General features: G+C 34.2%; 1 pseudogene; it reads left to right on the top strand.

Annotated features, from left to right (window-relative positions):
- The first annotated feature begins 17,393 nt into the window (after positions 1–17,393).
- LOC110568138 (small ribosomal subunit protein uS19-like) lies at positions 17,394–21,861 on the top strand (annotated as a pseudogene).
- The last annotated feature ends 2,826 nt before the right edge of the window (positions 21,862–24,687 follow it).

Here is a 24,687-nt window from a genome sequence, read left to right as displayed (position 1 = left end):
TTCTAAATATACATACACCCGACACAGGAGCACCCAGACTGATGATGCAAGTCTTAGAGACCTACAAGGAGACATAGACTCCCAAATAACAGTGGAGACCTCAATACTTCACTGCCAGTATTAGACAGATAATCAAGGCAGAAAATTAACAAAGATACTCAGGACCTGAACTCAGTATCGGACCAAATGGATCTGATTGACCTCTATAGAAATCTCCACCTCAAAACAAAATAATATATATTTGTCTCATTATCACCTGGCACATACTCTAAAATTGACCACATAATTGGACACAAAATAATCCTGAGCAAATGCAAAAGTATCGAAATCATAGCAAATATAATTTCATACCATAGTGCAATAAAAATAGAAGTTAAGACTAACAAAATCACTCAAAATCACATACTTACATGGAAATTAAACAACATGCTTTTTAATGACTTTTGGGTAAAGAATGAAATTAAGGCAGAAATCAAGAAGTTCTTTGAAACTAACGGAGAACAAAGATACAACATACCAGATTCTCTGGGACACAGCCAAGGTGGTGTTAAGAGTTGTTTAGTGCTGTGTAAATTGATAGCACTAAATGCCCACATCAAAATGTTAAAAATATCTCAAATTAACAACCTAACACCACAACTGAGAGAATTAGAGAAGTAAGAACAAATCAACCCCAAAGCTAGCAGAAGATAAAAAGTAACAAAAATCAGAGCTGAACTTCATGAAGGAAATCAAGATACTAAAAAACCATTCAAAATATCAAAGAATTAAGGAGTTGTGTTTTTTTTTAAACATTAATAAGATAGAAAGGCCACTAGCTAGACTAATAGAGAAGAAAAAGAGAAGACTCAAATAAACGCAATTAGAAATGATGAAGGGAATGTTACCACTGACCCCACAGAGATAAAAATTATCATCGAAACTATTATGAACACCTCTATGCACACAAATTAGAAAATCTATAAGAGATTGACAAATTCATGGACACATACTCCTTCCCAAGACTGAACCAAGAAGAAATTGATTCCCTGAGCAGATCAATAAGGAGCTCTTAAATTGAATCACTGATAAATAGCCTACATATAAATGTATATGGTAGAAAACGATTATAGCAACAATTTTTAAAAAAATTAATAAATCTTTTCTAAATTATGCAGAGTTGGTAATAAATTTTCAGCACCATTTATATTGTTTGATAATTTTAGTATATTGTTTCGATTATTAGATAATCAAACAAAATAAGTTAATATTTTATTGATAAATAAATTTAACATTCAAGTAATAAAAAAATTTTATTTAGTATATACTGCATCTTATTCAGTTCCACTTAATTATTTCAAATGTTATTCATATTTGCCCACTCTCCCCTTTGCATGCTCATGCTTGCTCACTCTCTTATTCTGCCTTGATCAATTTGATTTGAGATTTATCCGTGTTAATTGTACTAAGAATAAAATTGCTTATCATTGTTTTCTATTTTGTCAAATTTTTATTATTCCTTATGTTATTTTGTTTCTTTTTTTGTTAATGTGTTGATTTACATTTTTGCTCACAGTTTTGTTTTTCACTTTCTTCTTTTCTAGTTTATGCATTTATGACCGAAGACTTGTTTTTCAAGTGCTATTTTTGTTGTATCTCTTGCTTTTAGAAAGGAAGGGCTTTGTCATTCAACTCTCATACATGGAAATCAATTTTAATACATCATTCTTTAATTTGTGAATTATTTTAAAAATGTGTTTTCCAAGCAGATGTATTATTTATTTATTTATCTTTTTGCTGTTATTTCCAAGTGCCAGTAGCTCTTTGTAATTGAGTATGTTCTGTATGACACAGATTTCTTAATGTTTTTAGAAGTTCATTCATAGAAAAGTATTTAATAAATTTTGAAAACTCTCTCATATACTTATAAAGAATATATGTTCTCTAATTCTGTGGCCTAAATGTTTTACATACTTCAACTAAATTAACTTCATTACATTTATAGTTTATATAATCTATTTTCTTATTAATGTTTGCCTCTGGATGTATTGAGATTTGTCAGATATACACATTAAAATCATTAAAAACTGTGAATTTGTGAATTCACAAATATCTCCTGTTAAAAATAAACTACTGTTTGTGCAAAACTATGGTTTATTTATCCAAGAAAAATTTACAGTTAGATTTCTTACTTTGTGGTCTTTCCATGTCTCCTCTTATACAAGTTTGCTCTCCATACATGAGGGGTTGTTAAGTATTTACATTTCACCACCCTTGTAGGTTCTAATAAACACATAATCTTGTTTGTACCAATATAATATCGTCATAAAGTGTTTTCTTGTAGTCACATAGATTATGCATTATACTGCATTTCTGAAACACTAATCTAGACATATCACCTGAAAAAATGTCAAAATGCAGAAGTATTTATCTACAGCAAAAACACATTTTAAGATCTACCATTGACGGCATCCCCAGTAGTTTGTAGAATACAAGTTAAGAACTACTGACATGGACTCCTCTACCTTTCTGCCAGCTACTTGATCCTTGAGTGCCTCCCACAATATGTTTATGCAATGAGAAAATTTATGATTGTGATAATTTTTAGAGTGAAAAATGAACTTAACTGGGATAACTAAAGAGATACAACACAACATATAATTGGGAGAAAAAGATAAAGTGAGTGACAATCTCTAACTCAGTTTAAGAGATTTAAATATTTGCAAGTTTATTAAGACTTGTTTTTTGACCTAACACATAACCTCTTCTCAGGAATATTCCATATGTGTTTGTGAATAATGTGTATTCTGCTGATTTTGGATAACATGCTTTGTTTATCCCTGTTAGTTCTATTTGGTCTAAATTATTTTTTAAGTCTTGGTTTTTCTTACTGATTTTCTATCTGGATGATCCATCCATTGCTAAAAGTAGGGTACTAAAATCCCCTACTAATATTTTATTACAGACTACTTCTCCCTTGAGATTTATTAATATTTGAATTGTATATTTAGGTATTCAAATGTTGGCTATATACAGATGCTGCTCAATTTAGATAGAGTTACATCCCAGTAAGCCCATCATAAATTGAAAATATCATAACAAAAATACAGTTAATATACCTAAACTACCAACATCACAGCTTAGGCTACCCTACCTTAAACGTGCTCAGAATATTTACATTAACTGACAGTTGGGTAAAATCATCTAACATAAGCCTATTTTATAATAAAGCATTGTATATTTCATGTAATTTATTGAATACTATACAAAAAGTAAATAATAGAGTAGCTGTATAGATATTCAAAGCACAGTTTCTACTGAATGTGTTTCAGTTGTATACCATTGTAAAGTAAAAATATTGTTAAGTCCAATGGTTTAAGTTGAGTACCATCTGTATATATTTACAGTTGTTATATTCATTTGATGAATTAACCTCTTTATCACTATATAGTGATCTTATTTATCTTGTTTTAAGGTTTTCAACTTCTATTCTTGTTCACTTTTGTTTTCAATTTGCATAAGATATTTTGTTCTATTTTACTTTAAGTCTCCTTCCTTATAGGTGAAGTGATTCTTGTCTAGACAGCATGCAGCTGCACCTTGTTTATTATTCATTCAGCCCCTCTGTTTTTTCATTGGATGATTTAATTCATTTACTTGAAGATGATTATTGATAGGTAAAGATTTACTACCACCATTTTGTTAATTGTGTTTTTTTTTGTTTTTGTTTTTTTGTATATACATTTTTTTCCTTCTGTCTTGCTGTCTGCCTTTGCAAATACATATTTTTTTCTCAAGTATTCTTTGATTCCTTACTTTTTGTTTTTGGTCTAAACACTATAGATTTTTGCTTTGTGGTTACCATGACACTTGCAAAAGTCTTCTTCTGTCTATAACAGGCTATTTTAAGCTGATAACAACTTAACTTTGATCACAAAAAAGCTACACTTTACACCCTACCTCACCTTTAAAGTTTTTGATATCACCATTTACATCTTTTTATATTGTATATCCCTTAAACTATAGCTATAATTTTTAACAGATTTATCTGTAACCTTCATATTATAGACATAAGTGTTTTACACACCACCATTATACTATGTTTATTCAACGCCCCTTAACATTTCTTATAAGTCAGTTCTGATGACAGTGAACTCCATCAGCTTTTGTTTGGAAAAGTCTTTATCTCCCCTTCATTTCTAAAAGACAGCTTTGCTAAATACAGTATTTTTGGTTGACAGGTTTTTTTTATGGGTATGTTTTATTTTCCCAACAGTACTTGAAAATATCATCTCACTCTCTCTTGGCCTGTAAGCTCTCTGCTGAGAACTCCACTTCTAGCCTTGTTAAACTCACTTATATGTTATTTGCATCTCTTGTTGTTTTTAGAATTCTGTCTTTGCTGCTGATTTGACAATTTGCTAATAATACATCTTGGTGTAATATTGCTTGGATTCAATCTGATTGGAGACCTTTGGTCTTCCTACACCTTTCTCCAAATTTGTAAGCTTTTCTGCTATTCTTTAGATAAGCTTTTAATTTCTTTTCATTTCTCACTTTTTAAACATTTGCCTCAATTCAGCATTTGTGTTTTTGATGCTGTCTCGTAGAGCCTATAAGCGTTGGTTATTCCTTTTGATTATTTTTTACTCTCACTGTATATTTTCAAATAACCTTTCTCTGAGTTCACAGATATTCTTCTGATGGAGCAATCCTGCTATTGTTGCTCTCCATTGCATTTTTAATTTATTCATTGTATTTTTCAGCTGCAGAGTTGTTTGATTTTTTTAATATATAATTTTAATTTCTCTGATAACTTTTTGTTGTAGTCTTTTTTTGTTTGTTTTCCTAAACTAATTAAATAGTTTTCCTGTATTTTCTTGAAGTGTTGAGCTTTCTTTATATTTTTACTTTGAATTATTTGTTAGGCAGGCAGTTTGTATGCCTTCATTTCTTTGGGGTAAGCCATTTGGAGATTATTGTAAGGATTTATGGTAATGTTATGTCTACTTGGCATTTTATGTTTCTTGTTGCTTTACATAATGTTTGCACATGTGAAGAACTAGGGATTCATTTCATTTTGTAGCATGTCTTTGTCTGGGAAAACCCTTCCCTAACTAGCACATCTAGACATTCTAGGCAGAATATCTGGCATGGTTCAAGCGTGAGCTTGTTACTTGAGTCCTCAGACAGACTGGCCACATGCCTGTCTGGGTCTGTAGGTACACAGATCAGGTACTTGGGTGTGTGAGGTGAGACATGAATCCTATATTCACTGTGGTAGATCAGTCCATTGAGTCTGCAGGGATAGCCCTGTGGATCCACAAGAGTAGACCTGAATTATCTATCAATGGGGTCCAGCCTGAATCTACAGGTACTGACCTAGCACTAGGCTGGATCTTGAGCCTGTCTGCAGGAGTTATCCAAGCACCAAGATAGCTCCATAGTTCAAGTTCGATGAAATTGGTCTGGAGCTAGAATCCATGCAGGCTGGTCTGGCACTGGGGCAGACCTGGTACCTATGACAGGCCTGAATTTTAACTCCATAAAGGCTGGCCTGGGTCTGAAAGGATGGTTTTGGAGCTTTAGTCCACAGGATCCAACCAGGTACTGGGGTTTACTGGAGTGAGCTTCACTGGGCCTAGTGAAGCAAGCTTGAACTCTGGGTCTTCCACAGCCTAGTGTAAGTAAGTGTGATGTTGAAAATGACATAGAACTGAAAGACCACAGGGGCTGCCTTAAAGCCTAGGATTATAGCTGCTTGCTGGTGCCTGATGCCAGTAGGGCTTGCATGGGTCCTGGGGGTTCAGGGTTCAGCCTGAGACCTGGGTACACAAGAGCTGTCATGAAGCCTGAGTTCATGGGGGGAAGTCCAGGAATGAGCTTACTGACACAGGCTTGGACCTTGAGTCTGCTGGAGTATAGAGTCACAATGGTCATAGGGACCAGCCCAGAGCTTGTGTTCACAGGTTCCGATCTTATGTTTGATGCCAGGGGTATTGAGCTGTTTCTAGCATGGTCCAGGGATTGTATGGGCTGGCTTCATCCTGGATGAGCCTGTGTTCTGTATTTGTAAGGACAAACCTGGAGGCTGGCTCCATGGCTGACAGCCTGATAACTAGGGTGGCAGAGGTTGACATGTTGCTGGGATAAACCCAAAAATCTCTTGTCATGGGGGCTATCCATGTGTTGGAGACAGTCTGGACCCTGAGATCCCTGAAGTTGGCCTAGCAATAGAGCATTCTAGAGACTAAATGCACCTCATAGGCCTGGAGCCTGGAATTATGGAATCTAGCCTGATGCTAGAATTGGCCTGGAGTCCACAGGTACCATCTTAGAGTTTGGGGCTGTTAGAGATCTACACAGCACTGAAGTATATATGAGTAGGCTCAGTGTAGGTATTCAAAGAAGACTCTGATGCTCATTTTCTTTTCCTACCCTCAAGCAGAGGGTGTATCTTTTCAGTCTGTGCTGCCCAGGGTTGGGGGAGTGGTGACGTGGGTAATGTAAAACTATCCTTTCTACCCTCTTGATTGTGTACATGTGTCTGTGTGTTTCTGTCTGTGGTATACCTAGGTGCTGTGATCCCTCACCTGCTTTCATTAATTCTTCTAAAGATATTTTGTACATGCATAATTGTTTGAATTGATATTTCTGTTGAGGGAAAAATATTGCTGACATCTGCCCTTTGCTTTAGAATTTTTGTTAAAAAGATAAATGTCCTTCAGTTGTAAGACATGGCCAGGATTTATAGAAAAAAGCATTTCTAATTCTTGGGTTCAGAACCTATAATGCTGATGCAAAGTACATAATAAAGATAAATATGGCATCTAATCTTTATGCTACTGCCTTGAGATATTTTTCCAAGGACTTTAAATATATCAACCCATTTAATTTTCAAAACAGCATCTCAAGATTGGTATTTATATTCTGACCAAAGAGAAAACTGACTTAAAAGTACATAATTTGACAAAGATAATACGTCTAGGTTATGATTGAACAAGCATTTAAAAGCAGTCAGTTTGGCTTAAGAATTTAAGATTTAATGACTAAATCACGTGATTTCTTGAAAACTAAAAGGAAAAGCTCCATAGAAAAGAAATAATATTTTCTCCACATTTTTCCTTCTAATACAATTCAGCATATTTGCTACAAACAGTACAGAGAAAATCATAATTTGCCTAATACTGTATACTATTTAATAAACTATCAAAGAAATTCAATTGTTTATAATGATTTCATAGAAACCTATATATTTTCTTTCTGTCAGATACAAAACCACTTTATTATATTTATTTTTCTCTACTCCAGAACAGGCAGAATTAAGCAGGGTAGAATAACAACTAAAAGGGTTGGCATAGATTATGAAGAGTCTTATACTTCTCAGCTTTTTATAAATAAGTAAGCATAAATTTTTGTTCAAACAATCAGGTAATTGCATAATGAAAATTCTAGCTCTTCCACTCGGGAAAGATGGAGATATATGTGAACACATCTGCATTTCTTGGTTCACTGAATTTTTATATTTCACTCGATTAGAGGAAAAGAAAAAAAGAGTGTCTATATAGTATAAATAATATCTGGTCTTTTCTAGGTTTCTACTTGTTTCCATTATTGTAAATGTTCACTAGTATAAGAAAAATATATAAAAATTTGTTGGCTCCATTGATATAGTCAACTAAGTTTATATTATGTGATGAAAATATATAGATATGATAGGATTCTATTTGGTAAAATTTTTCTCCCTAGTAAACAAGTAGAATATAATTAGATTGAATTCTAAATTATTTATTTCAATGAATACTTTCATAACCATATACTCTCTGTGATTCTTTTTGCTGTGGTCTAATACTCCAAACTTTCATTCCATTTCTGGTGCCTCAGTACTCCCTCTGTATATTTTAAATTGGATAATATAATTTACTTCAGTATTTCAAATTTTCTTCTGAATCCTTTCTATAGGATTAATCTAATTTTTATGCTCAGCAAAATCTAAGTCAAGAAAGAATTCCTCCCCAGCTTAATTGAAGCCTGGGGTTATGCATACTAGCTTCAATGTCCAGGGCACTAACTTGACTTGGAGGAGAAAGAGTTAGAGTGAGGACTATAGTACCAGAATTTGACAGAACAAGATGCATTTCCTTTAAGATTTTATTTAACTTTGGAGTATATATTTTCAGACACACTTCAGGCTATTTAAATGCAGACTATGGATTTTTCATGAAATTATGTTTTAAACAAACAGGAAGGAAGAGAATACTGCATTATGTGGAATAAATTACATTTACTAAATTTTCCATCCAGTTGTCATGACAACCCTGATATCTCCATAATATGTAGACTATTAAATATTGAACTAGATGTACTTTAAAAAAAAGATACTAACATTCATGGAGTTATTTTCTATCAGAACTCTTTGAAAGATTATTTCAAAGATTACCAGAATTATTATGCTTCAATAAACAATCTGTGATCTTTACGCTATTTCTTTAGATCACAAAATGGGTGAGAAAAGTATGAGAAACACCTTAAAATGTCAGGGTTTAATATATTTTCTTTAAATGTCATGTATTTCAAACATCACCAGATGCTTAAGTCCTATCTATGGAATCTGCAACTGCTGTTGTCCAGCTAATATCTCCAGTGACTGTGAATTTATCATGTCTGCTTGAAAGTTTCTTCAAAGTAAAGAAATTCTGTAATTAGAACACTCTCCTAATATTCTCCTTTTACCTTTCACCCATTTTTCTTTCTTTTGTAGTTAGAAGTGAAATCTCTTCCAGTAGACAGAATACATGGCAAAAAACAGACATCACTCATGAGCAATAAATCACAGCAAATTCTTGCTAAATTCTGAAAGCCTTTCATGGTGTTCTTTAATAGCTCTGTTTTCCTCACTGAAAATATAAATGAAGAATTTTAATACATTAATTTATGGAAAATTTAATCACAAAAAATGTAAATAATTCCAAGAGTACCAAGACCAAGATTTTAACATAGTTCCCTTATATACAGTTGACAGTGGTGAGATCACCTACCACTTTGGTTTGGTGGGCTAAATGTTCATGTTTCTGAAATGACGAAGTGGGAATATCAAAATCAGACAAATGTTAGCTGTGCTAGGTATACATGATTTTGTTCTAAATTTTTTAATGTGACAATTACTCTCATTTGGCAGATCTGAACCAGTCAATTTTGTTGATTCATGTGCAAAGTTAATGAAGTCAATGTTCTGATTTAAAGATCCACAGAGGGCCAGTTAGCTTTACCCAGAAAGTTTTGTCCTAATGCAATAAGTTGTACTTGGTCATAATCCTGAACAGCTGTATCTCAAATGTCTTCTCTTATCACAGTGGAAGCTAGGTAAGATACATATTATTCTCACTTATGGAAAAGAAAATATATGATACAATTTCTCATTTAGGCCAGGTCATCAGTATAATTTCCCATGCGAATGAAAGTGTTATTTTGCAAGTATTCTTTTTAAAAAGCATCCTACTGATTTTTATCTTTATTTTAATTATTTTTAGATTATCTTATTAAAGAATAATAAATATGTGCTTGTATCACACATGTATTACATCATCTTATACAGAGCATTACTTGCCATTTAAAATATATTTAAATAAAAAGACTTTAGCATTTTATGAACTTCTTAGATTAATCTGAGCCTGTAGTGCTTGAACAGGTTCAGGTATCTTTGCTACCACATAAAATCAATAACTTTATTTTCAATAAATAGAGACACTGTATTTTCAAGTCAGAAAAGGTATCTTCAAGTCAGAAAAGCATCATTCAAAAAATATAAATATTAAGTATATGCCAAAATTGTGTCCCCTTTTGTCAATGTTTTTGTATAAAATCTTTATTTTAAAAATTATCTGGATGAATATTCCTCTCTCAAGAATATTAAACATTAAATTTTGTGATTATAATTTTCATAAAAAGGAACATGTTTGTAGAAGTATATTTTGGTGACCAAATTCTCCATTTTAAAGAAGCCCAGAGTGCTGACATTTGAACTAGTTATTATTTTTTATATTATATGTACATCATTAGTATTGTACATAAACAAATTTATAAATGCTTTTTAAGAATGCATTAAGAAGATTATAAAACTATGCCTAGCAAGGTAAAATTAAATAGAACAGAAATCTCCATCCCTTTCTAATTCTAAAATTTTATAGAAATTACAATCCTCACACAGTAATTCAGTGAATATTTAGTGTTGTGCTATAGCTTCTTTGGATAATCACATCTATCAGAAACACATATTTTTGCCCCCTTAAATGGAGATCTTGCATAAGAAAATAATAAGATTATTGAACACCATCTATTCATTTTCAAAATTTATTCTCATGTGTTGTAGTAAAATTAAAATGGAGGCTGACCTTGAAAAATTCATGAGAAAACAAAACCACCTACGTCTTTTTTTTTTTTTTTTTTTTTGAGAGGAGTTTTGCTCATTTCTCAGGCTGGAGTGCAATGGCAGGATCTCAGCTCACTGCAATCTCCGCTTCCTGTGTTCAAGTAATTCTCCTGCCTCAGCTTCCCGAATAGCTCGGATTACAGGTGCCTTCCACGAGGCAGGCTAATTTTTGTATTTTTAGTATAAATGAGGGTTCGCCATATTGGCCAGGCTGGTCTCAAACTCCTGACTTCACCCCCTAGGTCTTATAAAGAGCCTTAAGTGTGCTTAAACTGAAAACATGAGCAAAACTTTATGGGGCATTTCTGGTAAATGCTTACTTTAGACAGAAATAAAGCTTAACCTCAGCAAAATCAACTAACATGATTATGTAACCAGAGACTTTTCAAAAAGGTGAACCCAAAATGGCAATTTTGTAATTGCAACCAATCAAATAATATATTTATTTTGCTTTTGCATTCATCCAATAAATACTTGTCTCTGATGCTTTGTCATGGGAATACTAAACCTCTTTCAGCTTGGTGTTTCCCAATAAATGAATTACATCTTATTCCAATAAACTCTTTAAAACTGTATTGTTTCTCAGAGTTTTTTCATTTACACAATCCCTAAGAAGAATAAACTGGCTTCAGGGTAAAACATTCTTGGATCAACTGTCTAATCTTGCAACTCCGATACATTCTATTTTTCAACACCTGTTTTCTTCTAACCTTGTTACTCCTCACTATAAAATAAAAGATAGTAAAAGATAATGTCTAGCCTTTGAGATGCTTTCAGATCTTATAGTCTGAAATCTTTTTTCTTCTTGTTTTACTTTCATAAACATATAATCTCTGATTCAAAATAAGGAGATTGCGTAGAATGACCAATCAACTAGTAAATGTAAAATAGTTATTGTATCATAGCAGTAATAGTATTAACTAATAAGTTCCTTGATTGCTCCATAACTGACTTTAAGAATTGCAAAAGAGTAATTCAGTTATATTATGCTAGGTTCCATAAACCTAGCATACATAAACCTAGTAATAACAAGACAGATACAAAATTTTAGTGACTTAGAAGAACACAGCTATATTGCACTCTCATTTCAAATTTATTATGAGTCTGAAGAACCAATTTAGGCATGCTTCTTGTGTCAGACATCCTTAATCTCGTAAGACCATTGTAACAAAGGAGCTTCTATAATTTTCATGGCAGTGCAAATTAGATGCTGTGACAACTTTAAATTTTACCTGAGCACTACCATTCTGGGAAACAGGGGCAGCTGAAGAAATCCTCTATTCTTTGTGTTCTTGGAAACAGAATACTGCAAAGAAACATCATTCCCCTGCACAATTTAGATGAAACTTAGATATGGCCTCATCATTAACTCTGACAAAGTCAGACACTGATCCTCCAAATTCCCATTCTTTATGCTTGATAAACGATAAGCCAAACTGCTTGTCCCACTGATAAATTAAGACATAATGCTTGTTAGTCAAACTTTGATTAAAGATTCTCTCCTTCCTCCAGGCTCCTGAACTTTGGCACACCCTCAGCCTGAGCCAGGATGCAACTTCTCCTTAAAAGTCCCTAAGAAGAATAAACTGGCCTCAGGGTAAAACATTCTTGGATCTACTGTTCAATCATGCAAGTCTCATACACTCTATTTTTCAACACTTGTGTTTTTTTCTAGATTTGTTACGCCTCCCTATAAAAGAAAAGATAGTGTCTAACCTTTGAGACATTTTCAGATCTTATGGTCTGAATGTTCTCCCTATTGCAATAATTTCCATCCCTCTCTTACAATGGTCCCTTCTACCTTCCACCCTTCCCTCTGCAATAATCCATTTGAATTAAGTTCCCCATACTAGAGCTACATATGGATTTGTTGTATAGCATTTGGTTATTTTCTGTTTTTTGTTTGTTTTTAGCTTGACAGCTTCTATTCAAAAAATGGCATAATTAATTCTACTCACATTTTTTTGGAACGAAGCAATCCACATAACTATGTTTGACCTTAATGTCAAGAAAATGTTCTCTCCAATACCCAGAAAGACTAAAAATCATTATGTCCTCTGTGCAATGTACAACTATGTGACAAAATTTTTTACTGCAAAGAGATAACATATTATGTATTACAACTCTCACAAACTAACAATTTCCTAAACAAAAACTTAGACTTGTATTATTTTTCTTACAGGCTTCAATACAGTTGATCATAGTTCACTAATGCTACAAACTCCTGGGCTCAAGCAATCCTCCCACCACAGCCTTTTGAGTAGCTGGGACTACAGGTACCTGCTACTATAAGGAGCTAAAGTTTAAATTTTTCTATTGTAGAGATAGGGTCTCATTATGTTGACCTGACTGGTTTTGAACTCCTGGCCTAGAGCAATCCTCCTGCCTAGGCCTCCTAAAATACTGAGTTTATAGGCATGAGGCACCACACTTGTCTGTACTTGTTTATTGGTCAAAACACCTACTCTTCCTAATGCCATAGCATTATTTTAAACTTTACTTATATCTGCTTCAGTTTTCTTTCAAGTTTGATACCTTTCTGTCTTGTTACCCAATACGATGTCTTGATATTCTAAATTTTAAAAAAATGTACTCTGTAGAATGCAACCTTAAAATTTTCTTTTATAAGGTTGTCATAACTACATAGTCATCCCAATAATGACTTTTGAAACAGAAACCAAATGAAAGAATATGATGATGTCAATTTATCATTATTTTTTGAACAGTCACAAAAGTAATTACATTCTAAACATAATAACTTAGACGGAGAGTTGGCAAACTATGGCTCGTATAGTTTTCGATAGCCCCAGCTGTTTTTTCACAGCCCAAGAACTACAACTGTTTTTTTTTTTTTTCATGGTTTAATGTTACAAAACAACCACCAGCACAGGAAAAAATAAAGCGGAATACATTTTATGAACTCAGAAAGTCAACCCTTTGTTAACTATTGACAATCTGATCCTTTGGAGTAAAATTTTGCTTTTCCCTGACTTAGATAATTATACATCAGAGTCTGAACAAAATTAAACTAGTGACTAATTTTAAATTATTTCTACATTTAAGGGAAAAGTTGGATATATGGTAAATGTTATATTTAAAATATTTGTCATTTCAAAATGTTTGAATTAATTCACTTTTAGAGTTTAAATCCATACAAACCTTATATAAATGTTATCTACGTAAATATCCACTACTTTGTTATTTCAAGTTGCTAGTAAAAATATCTTATCACTGTTTAAATGTATTACATAAATTTCTAGTATAATTATGTGTAATGTAAAATGTTAGGATATTACAAATAAAATATTTGTAAGTAAAGACATATGAATTTCTAACATTTTGAAATTGTATTTCTCAGCTTTTTTGTCTTAACAACAAACCTCATTTGAGTCCATAAGGTAAACAAACTTCACTTCAAATATAGTAACTTAAACCAGGGTTCAATTATGCCACTAGATGGAGCATTTAGCACTGCGGAGAGATCTGTAAGAAAGCGCTCTCTTTTTTTAAAATAGATTTTAAAGGGAAAATATTTGAAAGATGTTACCAACAAAGAAATTCTCCTTAACTTTTGAGAAAAGCATTTCAACAATGTTATTATTTTACAGTCAAAATTTATTTTTCAGGGTGTGAAAATTGAGACAAAAGTTGAAAAGTCAGAATTTATTAAATAAAAGTTTCAATAATGTTATAAATTGTCTTTTCAGTAGTATTCTCAGTTTCCTGATTTGACATATGTTACAATATAAATGTGTTTTTGTGATGTTTTGAGAACAAAGAAATGCTGTTACTACTAACATTCAAAAATGGCAATTTTTAACAATGATAATGGAATCTGTGTGGGTTGGCACTAGTGCCAGGAAAATAAAGAAAGAAGAAAAAGAGACAGTTGAGCATCAATGAAAAAGAAACAATAGTGGATGCTGCATTGTCTGTGGATGTTGCATGGCTGTGAAATAAGTGTACAGCAAAGAGTTCTTTCAGATGCCTTAGCCTAAGATCAATCACAGTGGCTGGAGGCCCTGGGGTGGAAGGTGAGAGTCTATCAGCTCAAGCCATAGGGTTGAACAAAAGCATGCTGTGCATCATTCATCGGGCTCCATTTTAACCCATTTTCTTCAGCCCAAGCATCAGTAAACAGGATAAACAGAAATCGTATTTCTAAAAACTGGCTTTTGTTCAGGTTGATTTATGTATCTTCAAACTTAAGCCTCACCAACTTTCTTACACCCATCATTTAGCCCTCTTCCAATGTGCAGCTGTTAAATGAGGTTGGAAGCAATTTTGTCACATGATGCTGAAGTCAGTAAAATGCTGAGTATTATAAGAATGGGAAAACATCAAATGAGTGAGTCTGTTTGCTGTGTTGATCAGCATTCCTCAAATTCTAATGGATCATACTGTCAGAGGTCCAGCTCATTGGCTTCTAAAGTGAAAATCAGACCCATTGACTAGTGCAGACATAAATGCATATGAGAGAAAGCATTTAAAGTAGAACAAAAATTATATTTTTTTCTCCCTGGAAAAAAGCCATGAATATTCTGAATGAAGACTTTCAGGCAAGACAGGATGCAAAACTGCCGAGTGTGAAAATGATTACAAATGACAGCTGATGCGGAAAAGTGTTAACCAGAAAAAATTTCTTAGTTTTAGGACTACATTCTATGACAACATAACTCTACCCACATCACATAGTATTCCAGAACAAAGGATAGTAATTACTTAAATACTTACTTGTAAATTTAAAAAAGAATATTCCTTCGATAAGATTTATTTTCAAGAGTTTATTGAAAAATATTGTTTAACATAAATTGTATACATAGTGTGAGGTAGGCATCTATAATAAGACTTAAATAGTTATTTTAGGAATAATTATATTTAGGAGAATATAATCATGCTTTTTAATTAAACTCTGAGATATATTTCATTTGGCCTTCTCTGAAGTATTAAATCTATATTCAAGTTTTACAAATCCTCTTTCATGCTTTGCAGGTCAGGATTCATCTAGATTGAGATGGCTATAACTTTCTTCTTTTATAATTATTGACTCAGCAAAATTTCCATGTGAAAATGAATAAAACAATAGTGTTACAAATTAAAAATGTATACATTTTAAAAGTAATTTAAGAAGAGAGTGATGGTTATAGATCATAGAAAAATAGATATATGTCTTACAAATGAATATTATATTCTAAAAATTCTTGGCACTGGGTATTTGGCTTTTTACATTTTTGATCTGGTGAGGATAAGGAAATTCATTAACTGATCAAACTGTGGACAAATAAATTTAGTTCAGAGATGAAATTCATGTCTTTACATGGATGAGAAAATTTAATTTAGATATTGTCATAAATTATCCATTGAAAATTTCTTTCCTTATAAAGATCAGTTGGACATTTTTTAAAAAGCAAGCATTTAGAGTTTAAAGGCCCTTACTTGAAATATATAGATATAATAATGTTATCTCACAAGTTTATAATGATTATATAATATGATGAATTACTTTTGGTCTTTCCTTATTATTAGTAGTAGTAGTATTGTGATGTAAATATTTTTATTTTGAACACATTTTGATTTCTGCATATATTTTTATAATATTCTCAGTTAATGAAATGTAAATATTCTGGAATCTATAACAGAAATAAAGATAGATATGAAATTACAGTTATAGATAGTCTACTCTGTACTAGGTGGTATAATAGGCTCTGATAATACAAAAGTGAAAAAAAAATCAACATTTCACCTAAAAATAATAGAAAAAAATTGGTCAATATGTAACAGCTATTCATAGAAGTTATAAAAAAATTAGTGCAAACATATACAAGCCATCAAAATTGTGATGATATACATGTTCATCTAATATTCTGTGGTTTAGCTCTTGCTACCAAATACATATGTATGAATATATTCATAATAGGCAAAGGTAAGTGCGATTAAACCTGACTTCTTTTCCATCCAAGTACAGAGGTCATATTTAGTATCGGCTTCCTACAATATATAAAAGCAGTATTAGTCCTATGGTCTAGAAATCTATGCAAAATATACATGGTTCAAATCATAGGTCTATAAATGTACGCATCGTTTATCCATGTTGTTGATATGTTAATTCTGGAGCTCTTTTTGTGGTTATTAAAATGTGAGTTGATTAACATGATTACTTTTATTCTTTCATTAGTTACGATCAATATAATAAATTATACATGAAAAGGCAATAACTAGTGTACTAATCTAAACTAAATAGAGATTAAATAAAACAATAAATATTTTTTCAAGAAATGTTTCTGCCTACCAGTTAAAAGATACAGTAGATGATTGGGAAAGTGTATATTGAGTAATTCATATATTGTAAAAGGTGCCAAGATAGTGTTTGTTTACTTGCTAGTCTTTTTTTTTTCTGTCTATTCAGTATAATTAAGGGAAAAGTTATTCCAGCACTGTTTTAATTGAATAATATAGATGATAGATTGATAGATAAATATATATATATATATATAAATCTCTATGTGTACATATATTTTTTGTGTGTATACATACAGAGAGAGAGAGATTATTTCTAGCTTTCTAACGAACAGATCATCTACAAATTCAAAAAAGCTACCTATTATTCCATCCTGTAACAATGCATACTCACTCCCTACTGCTATGGCAGATTGGTGCAATAGTCTCCTTTAGGAGGACATACACTTACTTTGCTTTTCACCTCTATTAGTTTCATCTGTTTCAGGTACTAACTATCTTTTCAGTAAGAAAAGATAGTTTTAACTTCAATAACTTTTCTAAACAGAAAGATAAAGTATTTTCTATGAATAATTTTTAAAAGACAAATGATACTGCTATACACACAAATTTGTCAATCATTTAATGTCCCATTCATTCTGATACAAGAAGCGCTATTAAATCTAATATGCGGGAGACAGAGATCTTCCTTCTACAAGAACATTTTGCTCCTGATTTCCAGCATGTAAATTTACCTGCTAAGCTCAATATGTCCAAACTGGAAAAAAAAAAAAAAAGATTCCTTCCCTTAAGATACTTCCCGTTCTCTACACCTCACCTTGCTAACTAAATGACTCCATAATATCTACCTCTAGTTATATCATCAAATGCAGAAACTTGTTTTCTAACACTGCATTCCTCTGTCTCTTACCCTCATGTTCTAATCAGTGGCTAGATGAAACCCACCCTATTTCTATTGCTGAAATTCTCAGACAGTCACTTATACAATGGGATTTTCTTTTCTTTTCTCTCTCTATCTTTCTCTTTTTTTTTTTTTTTTTTTGACAGAGTCTCACTCTGTTGCCCAGGCTGGAGTGAAGTGGCATGATCTCTGCTCACTGCAAACTCTATCTCCCGGGATAAAGGGATTCTCCTGCCTCAGCTTCCTGAGTAGCTGGGATTACAAGAGTGCACCACCACATCTAGGTAATTTTTGTGTTTTTGTAGAGATGAGGTTTCACCATGTTGGCCAGGCTGGTCTCAAACTCCTGAACTCAAGCAATCCTCCTGTCTTGGCCTCTCAAAGTGCTGGGATTATAGGTGTGAGCCACCATGCCCAGCCTATACAAGGGAATTTGATTTTGCTGACTTTTTGCTTTCCAAAGCTTTATTGTCTGTGACTTAATACCTAAAATCTTTAATAGATTGAGTATAATTTCCTTGATCTTCTCTTTCTTGTTTCCTGGGCATATTTCTGTTATTTTCTACCCCTTGCATTCAATTTTTTGGCCATGCTGAACCATCAATTGCATGTTCTCTAACTTGTAATGTTTTTCTACAGTAACACTTTATCTCATTCCTCCCTTCACAATTTGGGATAACTCATGTCAACAAATTATAAGATGCTTCATCCTAGAAGCTTCATCACTTGCAACCACTAATTACCTTCTACATTTTTTTCTGAATATGCTAGAAACGTATTTATCTGTCTTGCTCTTTCACCTCTGATGCCTTTGAAGACAAAAAATAATAGACTTACCCAATTTTATGGACCAGTATTTGGCAAAATAAATGTTTGCTAATGAATAAATATATTTGTCATACCATTTATAAACATACATGTTAAATATAATAATAATATTTTATTCCCACCTCTGCACTCAGTTAAAAGCTGAGTCATATAGAGGGATCTGAATTGAGACCACAGGCAAACAACATTGAGTGAAAAAAAAGAAAAAACAAAAAACACAGAAATTAGCAAGATAACAGGAGGTTTAAGTAAGACAAGATCATAAGGCCTTCCATGTTAGCAAACAGTAAATATTCCAAGAACATCAAGCATTCATATACACAGTGTAGACCTCAAAGCCATATTTAGTACTTTGTATTTCCAATCCCCCAATTTTTTATTGGTCATATAATTGAAATTTTGATTTTGAAACTATATTTTGGGGAGAAAATGCAAGTGATTTATTCTTATTTAAATATATCATAGGCTAAGCCCCATTCCCCTTATGTTGTCATTTAAAACACTTAAATTATTTTACAGAAGTTGAAGATTGCTAAATATATTAAATCTATAGAAAGCTTCATGTTTTTAAATTTGTTTTCAGTTTAGAGAACAAGGTTGAAAGTGCTTCTTATAATAATCAGAAGTTCCAGCTAAAAGCCAACACCTTATGAAAGTGAATACCAGATTGTTGTGGACATTTAAGGAATGTCTTTCCACTGCACACCACCTCCAACAAAATGAAGGTGCACACCGCCTTTAACACAATGAAAATCTGACCAAATCTGCAGTAATACAAGTTTTTCCCTACAAAATAGTCACTTTAGCTACTCTGTTTCGGGTACTGTAGAGCCATGCAGAGGGGGAAACTCAGTGGTAATTTTCTGTAAGGGAAACACCAAAGCAAAGCTAGTTTTGTTGAGGGAGAAATACAAATCAAGTGAAAATAGTAAATGATAAAAGTCTGTGAAATTTCAGAAAGAACAATCTTGACTCTCAATCTTCCAGTTCCTGTTGCAGCCTCTGATGACTCTGTTCCTTGCCATTTGATTTTGCATATGTTTTAATATATTCCCCTTTTTACCTGAACTAATCAAATAATCATCCCTATTGATTGCAACCAAATGGTCCCTGATTAAAGCCAACTTCGGCATTTTGTTTTGATTAACAACTTCTGAAATTCTGATCTAATTTCTTAATTTCTACCTTATTGTACTTTAATTCTCTTGAATCTTTATAATTTACATTCTAGCACCTCCTAGCATCAAGACATTGCTCTGAGAACTTTAAAAATATGAATTAATCTAAATCATATAGCAACCTTATGAATCAGTTACAATTTTCAGCCAAGGTTAAAACAGGAAGAAATGCGGCACTGGCTAAGCAAGATTGCTGAAGATCACACAGTGATACATGGTAGAGTAAAGATTGAACTCCAGTTATCTGGCTACAGGGATATAACCGATATCCTAGACATTCTCTATTTCTACTTGGAAGGACTTTTTATAGTGGTTATTTAGACTAGCTTGTCCTTTAAAAATCTGCAATGTCTAGAGGAGCAAGATCAAAAAAACTCAAAAGCTAGCAGAAGACAAGAAATAAAATCAGAGCAGAACTGAAGGAGATAGAGACACAAAAAACCCTTTAAAAAATTAATAAATCTAGGAACTGGTTTTTTGAAAAGACCAACAAAATAGACCACTTGACAGATTAAATAAAAAGAAAAGAGAGGAGAATCAAATAGATGCAATAAAAAATAATAAAAGGGGATATCACCACCAATTCCACATAAATACAAACCACCATCAGAGATTACTACAGACAACTCTATGCACATAAACTAGTAAACCTGGAAGAAATGGAAACATTCCTGGACACTTGCACCCTCCCAAGCCTAAACCAGGAAGAAATTGCAACCCTGAATAGACCAATAACAAGGGCTAAAGTTGAGGCAGCAATTAACGGCCTGCCAACCCAAAAAAGCCTAAGTCCAGATGGGTTCACAGCCAAATCCTCCCAGACATACAAAGAGGAGCTGGTACCACTCCTTCTGAAACTATTCCAATCAATACAAAACGAGGGAATCCTTCCCAAATCATTTTATGAGACCAACATCATCTTTATACCAAACCCAGCAGAGACTCAACAAAAAAAGAAAACTTCAGGCCAATATCCATGATGAACATAGATGCAGAAATCTTCAATAAAATACTGGCAAACTGATTTCAATAGCACATCAAAAGTTTATCCATCATGATCAAGTAGTATTCATCCCAGGGATGCAAGGCTGGTTCAACATATGCAAGTCTATAAACATAATTCACCACATAAACAGAGTCAAAGACAAAAACCATATGATTATCTCAATAGATACAGAGAAGACCTTTGACAAAATTCAACAGCCCTTTATGCTAAAAACTCTCAATAAACTAGGTATCGATGGAAGGTATCTCAAAATGATAAAAGCTATTTAAGACAAACCCACAGCCAATATCACACTGAATGGGCAAAACTGGAAGCATTCCCTTTGAAATCTGGCACTAGACAAGGATGCCCTCTCTCACCACTCCTATTCAATATAGTATTGGAAGTTCTAGCCAGAGAAATCAGGCAAGAAAAAGAAAGAAACTGTATTCAATTAGGAAAGGAGGAAGTCAAATTGTCTCTATTTGCAGAGGACATGATTGTATATTTAGAAGACTCCATCGTCTCAGCCCAAAATCTCATGAAACTCATAAGCAACTTCAGCAAAGTCTCAGGATAGAAAATCAATGTGCAGCCATCACAAGCATTTCTACACACCAATAACAGACTAAAAGCCAAATCAAGAGGTAACTGCCATTCACAATTGCTACAAAGAGAATAAAATACCTAGGAATTTCTGAGGATCCGGCAAGATGGCAGAGGTAGAAAGCAGCAGCAGCTGACGTGATGCAAGTTCACCTTCCGCGGCGTGGACCTTGACCAGCTGCTGGACATGTCCTACGAACAGCTGACGGAGCTGTACAGTGTGCGCCAGCAGCGGCAGCTGAACCGGGGCTTGAGGTAGAAGCAGCACTTAATGGCTTCTCCGCAGGCGGCACCTCCTTCTTGGCCTCACGCAGGCTGGCCTTACACTGCTGAAGCGCATGCGTGAGGTCAAGAAGGCGGTGCCGCCTGCAGAGAAGCCGGAAGTGGTGCAGACGCGCCTGCTTAAAGCCAAGAAGGAGGCGCCGCCTGTGGAGAAGCCGGAAGCGGTGCAGACGCGCCTGCTTAAAGCCAAGAAGGAGGCGCCGCCTGTGGAGAAGCCGGAAGCGGTGAAGACGCGCCTTTAGGACATGATCTTCCTGCCCGAGATGGTGGGCAGCACGGTGGGCGTCTGCAACGCAAGACCTTCAGCCAGGTGGAGATCAAGCCGGAGATGACCAGCCACTATTTGGGTGAGTTCTCCATCACCTACAAGCCCGTGAAGCACGGCTGGCCTGACACTGGGTCCACCCACTCCTCCTGCTTCATCCCCCTCAAGTAGTGGCTCTGGTAATAAAGGCACACAGATCACTCACACACACACACACACACACACACACACACAGACACACACACACACACACACACACACACACACACGGCACACGGCCGGGTGCGGTGGCTCACGCCTGTAATCCCAGCACTTTGGGAACTCTGGGAGGCCGAGGCGGGCGGATAACGAGGTCAAGAGATCGAGACCATCCTGGTCAACATGATGAAACCCCGTCTCTACTAAAAAATACAAAAATTAGCTGGGCATGGTGGCACGAGCCTGCAGTCCCAGCTACTCAGGAGGCTGAGGCAGGAGAATTGCTTGAACCCGGGAGGCGGAGATTGCAGTGAGCCAAGATCGCGCCACCGCGCTCCAGCCTGGCGTCTGGCAACAAAGCAAAACTCTGTCTAAAAAAAAAAAGATCTGCAATGCATTACATACCGTGTGTTCAAGCTTAGGTCACGATCTAAAAGCAGAGAAAATTTGGTTAACAGTATAATAATGTTGACTATAGTTGGATATAAGTATATTTAGAAATATAATTTTAAAATAAGTTTTAATATATGAAGAATAAACTGTGTTCTCCCTTTTACATGAGATTAGCAGGTTTCCCTGGTAAAAAGCAGCTCTCTTTCTATCAAACTATAATGTTCTTATCCAATTTGATTTATTTACCAAAAACACGAGAGTTTTCTTGGATTTCTTTAAAGAGATGAACCATAGTTTCTGCCAGAACCTAGAGCAGCCTATTTCTGAGCAGCTAGCTGCTTGCCTATCTTGTGGATCAGCCAGAATTAAATATAAAGAACTAAGCACTGCCTTCTTCAAGGGCAGTTCAGCAGAGGTGGTCAAAGAGTGAGGAAAGCAGACATCTGAGCTCCCAATAATTATATTTGATGAATTTATATAGGCTGACATTTTACTAAGTAACTAATTTCTTGCACCATGGAAGTGTAGTAATAAATTGGTATGTCAATATTTGACTTGCTTATAAAAATGAGAGACAAATACCTGGCCATAGGTTGAGTATGGAAGCAACGATCTTCATCACACACCAGCAAGTTTCCGTTTGTAACTTTCAAAGGAATTAAATAAAATATTTCACATTAACATGTTAGAAAAATTCAAAATATATGAAATAATTTCAATTTCTAAGTATCAATTCTATCTTAGTGAAAGATACCTGAGCCTTAACTCCTCACCGTGTGTCCTGGGCCAAATACTTTCAGGCAGTTATAGCACAACACCTATTGCCTTGCTGCCAGTGGTGTAGTCATCAACAACCTATCATCATTCTGCCATTACTGTAGTAGCCTCCGATTACAGCTGCAAATGACCACAAACCTAGTGGCTTAATGCCACATATTTTTTTTTTTTTCCTTTTGCAATGCTGGATTTCTTGCATGACACCTCAGGGTTTCCAGAGAACGCAAATGCAAATGCTACCAGGTTCTAAACTCAGACTGAGTAGAGTTTGAGAAACCATTCATCTGGTTGCCTTATATTGGTAAATGAAGAAAACAGACTAAATTCAATAAGGACTACCCAAGAACATGAACACCAGAAGCATCATTGATTGTAGGTTTTTAGTGAACATTAAGAAATAGGGTGACCAACTTTTGCAGTTTGACTAGGACTAAAGAGACTCCCAAGATATGAGACTTTCAATGCTAAAACTGGAAAAATTCTTTAAAAACAAAAAAGTGAAACAAGTTGTCCACCCAAAAATAAAGCAACTTTTGGAAATTTTGGCAGATGGAAGATATAATGATCTACTAATTTCTTAAAAGCACTACTAGGACAAAAGATATTTGAGTTTTATAGGAATTAACTCATTTATTCCCTATCCAGATATATTACCTAAGAAACCTTCAATCATTTTTAGACATAAGGATATAGAGCCTCAACAATTTTATTTTTCTTACTCACAGTCAGCTGGTCATAGGTGGAAGAATTTAGATTTAAACTTCACATTTTTTCCATCATACCGCACTGTCTACAAACTGATTACAATGAATTTGGCTATATTTCTGCTTGCCTCTTATTCAATTAAAGCTTGATATTTAGCTTTTGAGCTATGTTTTACGTAAGATATAGATGGGACATTTCACTCTATTGTGAGATCCTGAAGAGGAGAGATCAAACCTTTTTATTTTAATCCTTGTGGCCATCATAGAGTCACATTATAGTGACTCAATACATGATTAAGAGATACAAATACGAATTTTTGAAATTAAAATAAAATATCCTTGTGTTCTTTAACTCTGCACAGTTATTTCTGAATGTCTAAAAATTCCATTGTTTGTTATTTTCCACAGATACTGTATTGCTTTCATAAGGCTGCTGTAAGAAATTTCTATGAACTAGATGGCTCAAAACAATAGAAATTTATTATCTCACAATTTTTGAGGCTAGAATTCTCAAATCTGTCATGGTTATGAGGGAATGTGTTCTCTTTCTGGGTCCACAAGGGGGCATAGTTTTAAGGACAAGAACTTCCTAGCACCATGCCCCGCTCCCATCTCCCTCCATCTGGGAGATTTAAGGGTTTATGTTTGAATTTCGTGGACACAGGAAGATATTAAAAGTCATTCACTCTAGCAGAAGTTCTAAGGAACTCTTTTCATTGGCCTGGGATCTTAGAGAAGGTGGGGGTTCCTCCCAGGCTAAAAGTCCCCTTCTTCCACACCCCTTCGGACTCCATGTTTGGGTCCCCTTCCACGAACACTCCCTTCATGGAAGCCGTCTTTCTCTCCTGGATTTTCCCTCTGAAGTTCCCTTCCACACTCTCTCGTGGAAGCCTGGCTTCTCCTCCTAAAGTCCATCTCTCTCTGT

Source organism: Aotus nancymaae, unplaced genomic scaffold (assembly GCF_030222135.1).
Source record: "Aotus nancymaae isolate 86718 unplaced genomic scaffold, 86718_ANA_hifiasm-v0.15.2.pri h1tg000040l, whole genome shotgun sequence".
NCBI lineage: Eukaryota > Metazoa > Chordata > Mammalia > Primates > Aotidae > Aotus > Aotus nancymaae.
This window is presented reverse-complemented; position numbering and strand designations above follow the sequence as displayed.